Source organism: Nicotiana tabacum, chromosome 11 (genome assembly GCF_000715075.1).
Source record: "Nicotiana tabacum cultivar K326 chromosome 11, ASM71507v2, whole genome shotgun sequence".
Taxonomy (NCBI): Eukaryota; Viridiplantae; Streptophyta; class Magnoliopsida; order Solanales; family Solanaceae; genus Nicotiana; species Nicotiana tabacum.
The window spans coordinates 64,618,039-64,627,892 of NC_134090.1; positions in this window are offsets into that span (position 1 = coordinate 64,618,039).

Genomic DNA, 9,854 nt, shown 5'->3' on the forward strand with positions numbered 1-9,854 from the left:
GAGGATATCAAGGTTTTTATAGTTTTGTTCAAGGCAAGAAGAGGCAAGAGGCAAGGAGGATAATTCGACATCGAGTTATACCATTCTTCCTTTTGTTTTTATCATTCATGATGAATTTTGCTATTGTTATTATGAACACAATTATGAGTAGCAAATTATTTATTCAAAGATTTTGATGGAACCTGTTGAGGGATGAACTTCTGGTTGTGTTAATATAGTTTGCCCAGTTTAATCTCTATTTGTTCAACTACGTTCTTATTGTTGATAGGATCCTCAATTAACCGTGCCTATTTAATATGTATTACTCGGAAGAGAGTGCATATTTAGGTAGTTGTTGAACAACACCACTCCCAAAGTATATGAGGAATCAATAACCGAGTGTTTAAAGGTAGGATTAGGGATAACAAAACCTTAGGTGCGATCTAAGTGAGCTGTAATAAAAGCCAGCTAGCGTAACTCGGGAGAGTGCGTCTAGTAATTTTTAATAATTACTCAGGAGATATTTACAAGAGTGCTCATGATCGATAGAGACGATTACGCAAATCTATACGAAACATAACAGGAAGGGATTCCATCGATAGGGGAAATCACAACCTTAGATCTTTCTCTTATTTGTTTACAAATCAGTCATAGTTAGCTTTTATTTTGCTTAATTTTATTCAGTTATAGTTCGTAGAAATATCGCCAAGTGTTATTCAAAATATCTGGGAAGTTGATTATGGAGAATTCAGTGAGTCTGACAAAAGTAATTTGTAGGTTAATTCACTGTAGGATTCAACTCTGGGCTAAATACCCAGATTATATTTGCAACGACCATTTTGTCCTTTTTATAAGGCATAGTTGGGCATGATCAAGCCTGTAATCCTATTTCTTTGGCAGCCACATTGCAAGCCGTACCCCTTTGTTTGACTCGACCATATATTTGAACCTTGTCACCTCTCATGAGCATTGAATTGTTATGAACTTTGTAAAAGTTAAAGTGTAGGGTGGTTGGTTTGGGTTTTAAGTGGAACTAATGAAATAAAGGGAAAGGTGCACTGTTTTGAAAAAATAAGAGCCACTTGAATTGAAAAAGAAGAAAAGAAAAAAATAGTTGTATTACTATGAAAAGTATTCCGTGATAGTGGTGACTCTTAAGGTAATTATGCTTAAAGAAATATTGTGACGACCCGGTCAGTCGTCTTAAGAATTAACACCCCGATCCCTATTAACTGCTTTGCCCGTGTTTATCTCTGCTAGTTTGATTTGTCGGGATATTCGGTTTTGAGTTTCGGAGAGTTTTGGGACACTTAGTCCCTAAATGAGAGCTTAAGTTTTGGAAATTTGATCGTAGTTAGAACAGTGTGAAGACGGCCTCGGAATGGAATTTCGATGGTTCCGTTAGCTCCATTGGGTGATTTTGGGTTTAGGAGCATGATCGGAGTGTGTTTTGAAGGTCCGTAGCTAATTTAGGTTTGAAATGCCGAAAGTTGAAATTTTGAAGTTTCCAATTCGATAGTGAGATTTTGATCCGAGGGTTGGAATGATATTTTGGAAGTTTGAGTAGCTTCGTAGTGTTGAATGTAATGTGTGTGCAAAATTTCAGGTCATTCGGACGAGGTTTGATAGGCTTTTTGATCGAAAGCGTATTTTTAGAATTTTTGAAGTTCTTAGGCTTCAATCTGATGCTAATTGGTGTTTTGATGTTTTTTTGAGCATTCGAAGGTTGGAACAAGTTTAAATGAAGTTATGGGATATGTTGGTAGGTTTGGTTGAGGTCCCGGGGGCCTCGGGTGTATTTCGGGTGCTCAAACGGGCACTTTTGGTCTTTGGGAGATTGCTTGTTTTCTGGTATTTTTGCAGCAGTGATTTGTTTATTGTGATTGCATGAGATCACCTGCGATCGCTTAGAGTAAGTTGAGAATAAGCATTTTTTTGCGAATTGTGATCGCATAGGAAGGAGTGCGATCGCATAGGGTGAGTTTGTTGGTCATTGTGTTCGCATAAGGACCCTTGCGTTCGCGTAGAAGGACTTGGTGTGGCAGTGGGGTGATGGAATTTGCTCTATACGATCGCATAGAGCTGGTCGCGATCGTGTTGCTTGAGGAAGTTGTCTTATGCGATCACATAGGTATTTCTGCGATTGCATAGGGTTAAATCTGGGTAGTATTTAAATAGCCCATCCGCGACCCTTCTTCATTTTTCCACCATTTTTGTACGGGATTGAAGCTTTTGGGAGTGATTTTTGAGGAAACCAAAGGGGAATCACTTTGAGGTAACATTTTTGACTTCATAACTCGTTTATATGTGATTAAAGACCTAATTAGTAGTGAAAAAATTGGGGAAAATGGGTAATTAGAGCTTGAGATTAAGAGACCTTAACATGGGTATTTTAGGGGCCAATTAAACACTGATTTCAGTGTTCTTGTTATGTATAGACTTGTGAGAGTATGACGTTTCTGAAAATGTAAATTTCACCCAATTCTGAGATGTGGGCTCGAGGGGCATTTTGGTAATATTACCTAATTTCACGTATTATCTTAGAATTTAATTGCAGAATCAGTTACTTGAAGTGTTATTTACATTATGCAATTGAATTGAATAGATTTGAGCCATTTGGAGTTGAGTACTCGTGGCAAAGACGTGGTTTCAGGTTGATTTTGAGCTGGTTCGAGGTAAGTGGCTTGCCTAACCTTGTGTGGGGGACCTTCCCCTTAGGATTTGGTATATTTGATAATTAAAATGCCTTGTACGTGAGGTGATGATTACATACTTGAGCTGATTGTTGAAAATCCGATTTTCTTTAAGCAATTTCAATTTGCGTTCCTTTTTCCTATTTTATACTCCTTGCAATTTAGGCCTGTTGTTAGCTCAGAAAAAGCATGTTTAATTGACTTAATTGCTTATTTGCTTAAACTGCCTTAATTGCATTATGTGAATCATATTAGATTAGAATTACCTATTTTAATTGGTACGAAATTGAGCTTAATTGAGTATTCCTTGTGTTGTTGCTGCGTGTTTTACTTTGGGACTACGGGACGTCATCCCGGTAGATCCCTTACATGTATTTGTGATTTGAGATGAGGTGCGGGACACTGAGAGATCCCTAGAATGTATATTGAGGATACCAAGAGATCCTCGGGATACCAAGAGATCCCTAGCATATATTGATGATACCGAGAGATCCTTGGGATACCAAGAGATCCCTAACTATATTGAAGATACCGAGAGATCCTTGGGATACCAAGAGATCCCTTGCATATATTCAGGGTACTAAGAGATCCTCGGGATACTGAGATATCCCCGATTATTATCCTTATGAAGAATTGTATTTCCTTGTGATTGTTTTTTCCTTTATTTCAGTTATTGAGTTACTTATATTCCTGCATTCAATTCTTATTGTTAGCTTTCTACGGTACTTCTTACCTTATTCTATCATACCTTATATTTTTATTTATTTCAGTAGGGCCCTGACCCTCCTCGTCACTACCCGACCAAGGCTAGGCTTGGAACTTACTGAGTACCATTGTGGTGTACTCATGCCCTTTCTGCGCATGTTTTTCATGTGCAAAACCAGGTACTTCGACCAAGTCCTATCACCCTTGAGGCAAGGCGACTGCTCTAGAGACTTCGAGGTATATCTGCCGCGTCTGCAGATCTAGGAGTCCCTTTCATTCTATCTTATAGTGATAGCCCTTCTATCTTTTCTATTGATGTAGACATTACGGAGTTAGAGCATTTTTATTATATTCGTAGCTTGTGAATCATGGGTTTTTGGGTTTTGGAAAAATGTATTAGTTTTTGAGAGTTAATATTGTGTATGCTGAGCGACACTTTTAAATGCTGTTTTATTACAATATTTCTGTTTTAAATTGTTTTCTTCTGCAAATTTGTTTATCTTCCGCATTTTAGGCTTACCTAGTCGTAGAGACTAGGTGCCGTCACGATGGTTCCAGAAGGGCGAACCGGGGTCGTGACAAAGTATGGAGTTAATATACATTGATGTGAAGGTGGGGTTATGGTTTGACATAAGTATGGGTTAAAATGTTAAAGTATATGTATTAATGTGCTTAGGGAGGTGTAGTCACTCATATCCAAATGTATCCTACCCGACCCGCAACCTACATTACAACCAATGAAAGTCCTACTTGATCTTAGACTGAATGAACTCGATTAGTAGAGTATTACACTACGGGCAAGCCTATGGTGCATCTTTTGTAGCATATGAATGTTATTTCTAAGAGTGAGTGAATTCTTTCTATCTTGAATTCCTAATTGATCTTTAATTTTATTGTGTGTGGAACTACTCTCTTTTGTGGTGTGAGGGCATGTGATTCATGATGGAAAGGTAATGTCATTGACCTCCATGTTAGAGTAAGTGAATTATGAATAGTTCATGGTATTGGTGAGTCAAATATTGAGGCGAGGTTGTTATACCTTGGTGCTTAGACTATTTTAAACATTCTTGGTGTAATGAGTTAAGGGAATTGCTTAAAAAAGGTTGTGTCTATAAGTGTAGTTTGATTGCTTGAGAACGAGCAATGTTTAAGTGCAGGGTATTGATGTGGGGCTATAATTTTATAGTTTCGTACATTATTTGCCTTGAATTTTACATGCTTTAATGATAAACTACACTTTATTTGCTCGTAATGGAGTTTATTTTATGTGTAGGTGAGTTGGAGATGAAAGTAGAGCAAAAGGGATACTTAAAAGTTGAAAGTGTGCTCGAGAACAGTAAAAAGGAGAAAGCTGGCAAAGCCACGCCTAAAGCAGGTGTTAGCCTGGCGACGCCAGGCTTGTAGTAGGCGTTAGACCTGGCGAGGCAAGGCCTGGGGCCAGGTTAACCAGGCGTTATGCCTAGCGACGCCAGGCCTGGAGTGAGATCCATTCTAAGTTTGAAAGATTTATTTCATCTCCTAGTTTGACTAGTATTTTACCTTCACGTTTAGGCCTTTTCCTACACATAAAAATAGACCTAAAAACCTCACTTTGAGGGAATTTTTCCGATCGGAGGCAAGGACATCACGTGGACAACTTTTGGAGGAGAAAATAATAAAGTTCTTCATCCCTTTTTCTTTTCTTTGTAATTTGTTTATGTAAAGTACTTGGAAAATTATTACTACGAACATGAGTGGCTAAGCACTCTAGTTCTAGGATTGTGGTTTGCATGATTATTAACGTTTATTAATTACATCTTCGTTAATTCGAATTATCATCTTGTGGTTGTTTCAATAATGTTGTGCATAATTGCTTAATTGTCTGGCCATCAGTTGAGTCTATTTACTATCTATACTATGCTTGGGAAAGCTGTGTTTAGATTAGAGTAGAATTAGAGAGATCTTATTTCTGAACCTATGGCTCGGGGGAAGATTTCGCGATTAGGATAGGAATTTACCTAACAGTCTTGCTTAATTGAATATCGTATTATATTCATTCATGATAGAATCAATACCATAGGAATATAGGGTTGATATATTATGGGCAGGTGAGTAGCATTGTGGGAACATGCTATTCATATAAAAGATCTGGTTAATTAGCAACAATAGATAATCTGGATTAACGAGTGTGATTATTGAACTTAATAGGATTGTTTAACCAACCATAACCCTGGAATATTTATCTCCTCTGAAGTAAAATCTGGTCATACAAAATTGCATTCTTGATAATTTAGTTGTTATTTGTTTAATTTCCGCAATAGTAGATTAATAAAAAAATATCACTCTTAAATATCTTGGACAATTAATTGATTTTTGTTTACTTAGTTAACTATCAATCTAAGTCTCTGTGGGTTCGACATCCGATTTTCGAGTCACTTTATTACTAGACGACCATGTATACTTGCATGTGTGTTTGAACCAATAATTATGCATTGCTGGATCTGTAGAAACAACGTATATGGTTTCCTTAATCGCAATCACGAGGTATGGATCGCGATCGCGTAGAGTTATTTTGAAGGCTCGGAGAAATTGTTCATCGCGTTTGCGAGTCATCAGATGTGATAGCATAGACTGCTGCAATTTGAGCATCGCGTTCGCGTAAACCTTAACACGTTCGCGTAGAGTGTTTGACTAAGCTAGGCAGTGTCCGCTTCTTCTTAGCGTTCGCGGTCCTTTGTACGCAATCGCGTAGTGCATTTTCAGGGGACAGTGCATTTCCTTCTTCGCGGTCGCAAGGTTGTTTCCGTGATCGTGATTTATCGATTCGCCCAGTGATTATAAAGTACTCTATTTCGAGGGTTTTGACCATTTTTACGTTTTGAGAGATATGGAGCTCAGATTGAGGCAATTTCTGAAGCAGTTTTTACCATATGAATTGGTGTAAGTGTTCTCTACTCGGTTATGGGTATATTCCATGAATCTCTCTTCATTTTTGGCAATTGATTGATAAATTTTAAAGTGAAATTGGGGGTTTTGGCCTAGAGTTTCATAATATGAATTTTTGAGTTTTGAACATCGAATTGGAGTCAGAATTGGGTGAAACTAGTATGGTTGGACTCGTAATAGAATGGGTTGTCAGATTTTGTGAGTTTTGTCAGGTTCCAAGGTGCGGGCTCGGGTGGGATTTTTGGCCGGATTAGGGATTTGATTTTGGATTCAATCTTTATCATTTGTAATGGTTTCCTTGGGATTTATCTAATGTACTTGAGTTGTTATTGCCTAGTTTTGAGCCGTTCGGAGATCGCTACGCGTGAGATGACATTCTTGGAGCATTGTTGGGCTTGCTCGGCGTCTGGAATTGGCTTGTTTAAGATAAGTAACTCTTCTAAACTTAGTGCTGAGGGTATGAAACCCCAAATTATGTGTTGTATGATTGATATTGAGGTGACGCACATGCTAGGTAATGGGTGTGTGGGCGTGCACCCTATGAATTCTGATTTCATTGTTTCTATGGCACTGTATAACGACCCTATTTTGTTGATATCTTTGTTTTCACCATGTGAAAAATAACTGAGCTGTCAATCATGCTAGATATCATGTTTAGGCTTTATGCTAATATTGTTAGGACCCATAATACTGTTTCCTGCTGTCATCTCACTGATTTCATTGATATTTCGCACATAGTCATATTCATGCATTCATATAATCTTAGTTGTTATTTATTGATACATCATATATCAGTTGGGAGATTGATGACTGAATGAGGCATAGAGCCTGATTATGCGTGATAGTTATGGGATCGAGTTGCATGCCACAGCGGTTATATTGATGATTATGATAGCACTTGGGCTACATGAGCCCCTCCGGAGTCTTTACAAACCCTCATTGAGCATGAATGATATTATTGAGTGATGGATTTCCTTGGACATGGATTTGACTGAAGTACTTGATATCTGGAGATGGATTTTGCCACAGGGTTAGACTGCCCTTTTTCCTCGGTACTGGGTGGCTTATAATCAGCGTTGTATATGTTTCGGGATTTATTTACCTAGACCTTATGGGCCATATACAGTATCGAATAGTTGAGCATGATGAGTAGAAAGTGTGAGACAGTGAGATTGAGTACTCTGAGAGTGTGAGTACATGATTCATATCTGAGATACATGGCATTGGCATGCATATATGACATACATGCATAGAGACGTATTTTTCCTCATGTACAGTATCACGTCATTCATGACTTTTTTACACACACTGATATATGGTCATTGAGAGGTATATTACACTTGCTATCTGGAAAGAAATTGAAACATCTTATTTATTGTGAAAAGGATTTTTAGAAAGATTTACAGTTTTTAATTATCTTATATTATACGACGATTTCGGAAGAAAATTTAAGTTTTCTTTGATATTCTTGAAAAGAGAAACTTTTTTCGAAAAAAAAACTGTGAAAGAAAGCTGAGCATTTTGTTTCTGAGTTACTCCCTTATTTATATGCTCTACGTTGTTATGAACTTGTGTTGGTTATTGGTGTTGGAACTAACCTATGTTCCAGCTCATCACTACTTTCAACCTAAGGTTAGGTTTGTTACTTATTGAGTAAATGGGGTCGGGTGTACTCATACTATACTTCCTACAAATTGGGTGCAGATTTCGGATGTCGATGTTTCTGTGTTCGACGGGAGCTGGATTGGAAGATGTACCCACGTTCCTGTGGTAACTGCATCTTGTTCATTGTAGCCTTAGATTATAAAACTATGTTTATGTACTTTCAAACAAAAGGTATTTTTTTTCATACCAGCTTTGTAAACTCTATTGTTAGAAGTTCATGATTTGTACTACCAGTCCTTGGGAAATGTAATAGATCCAGATAATTTATTTTTGTTTAATAGCCTTATTAATGTTATTGAAATTGGGTAGTTATTAGTTGGCTTACCTAACGGGTTGGGTTAGGTGCCATCACGACTAGTAGATTTTGGGTTGTGACAGATTGGTATCAAAGCTCTAGGTTTATAGGTTCTACAAGTCATGAGCAAGTGTCTAGTAGAGTCTTGCGGATTGGTATGATGATGTCCATACCTATCTTTGAAAGGCTACATGACATTTAGGATATACTTCCCATCTTTTTTTCCTTACCGTGCGGCATTGATTTAGCTTGAATCATAACTCTTTGAATTCCTTCGATGCATTCGTATGCGCACATGAGAGCTCAGTATCAGTTTTGCATTGACGACGTGTGAATCCATGGATGAGGTACGAGATGTGATTTCAGTATGTTGATGAAGGACCAATTTAGAGGACTTGAGGTCGGGTTGTGACTGTATCTTGAGCACAAAGATGTTGATTGTGTGCACACGTGCTTTTTCATTTATATGTTTGGTAGTGTCGCTATTAGTAGAATTCGTGATTGGAGGCCTACGTGATGAGTATGATGTGACTACGAGATGTGTTCATATGGTTTGATTGTGACGAACAGGGTTTGCTTGAGGTGTAGAAAGAACTATTTTGTGCTTAATTTCCATCTTGATTAGACATATAGTCTCGAGTTATGGGTGTGTTGAAGGATTTTTCATGCTGTTTAGTTGGGGAATGAAGTAGATTTTCATGTTGTGATATGAGTTTAGACTCAGAAAGATTAAGTGGTTGCAAAATAGTTATGACTGTGGAAGGGTATACAGAGATGTTAGTTTGAGGCAAAGCATGTGGTTTATCTCCTGCGGGGTGTCCTAAGGTTTGTGTAATCCCTATGTTGTGTTGTAGCGAGTCCTCTTTTACCAGTGAATTATATGTAGTGCAATTTGATCTTAGATCGCTTTTGAGAGTTGTCTTGACTGTTATAAGGGTGAATGTGAGATCTATAAATAATTTGAGGTATTATATGGTTTGTGTTACATGAGCTTGGGAAGGATGTAGTTGAATCCTATTGCGGTGTTATGCCAGTATGGGGGTGGCTATTTTAAGTTATCAGATGCTTTATTTCTTGGCTTTGGGCCAAGTAGGGGAGTCTGCTATCGACGGGTTGATTGTACGGTTATATGTTGTATTGGTTTCAGTTTGAGGTATACTGGTGAATCAGTTATGGCTTACAGAGGTCTAGATCGAGGATGAATCGAGTAAAGAAAATTTTGGATAAGGGTAGTATTATGCTTTATTGGTATATGAGATACATTGGATGATTGAGTTGTTATTTGTAAAGTATGTATCCTGCATGGAGTAGGGATTCACTCGGTTGCTTAGAAGAGTGGATTACTTCCTTGGGTGTTGTTCTGCTAATGGGGCATAGGTCATTCGGTGTGTTTGATCAGTTTAATTGACATCTGAATAGAGTGGAATACTCTTAAGAATGGTTCTAATGGATGCAAGATTTAAATGTGGCAATTGAGAATTTTGCGGATTCGTACATGGCTAGAATCGGAGGGTTACATTGGATGGTGTCGAGACTCGCAGTATTTCTATATCATTGTGGATTTTACATTTCAGTATTTGTAAGGTAAAATG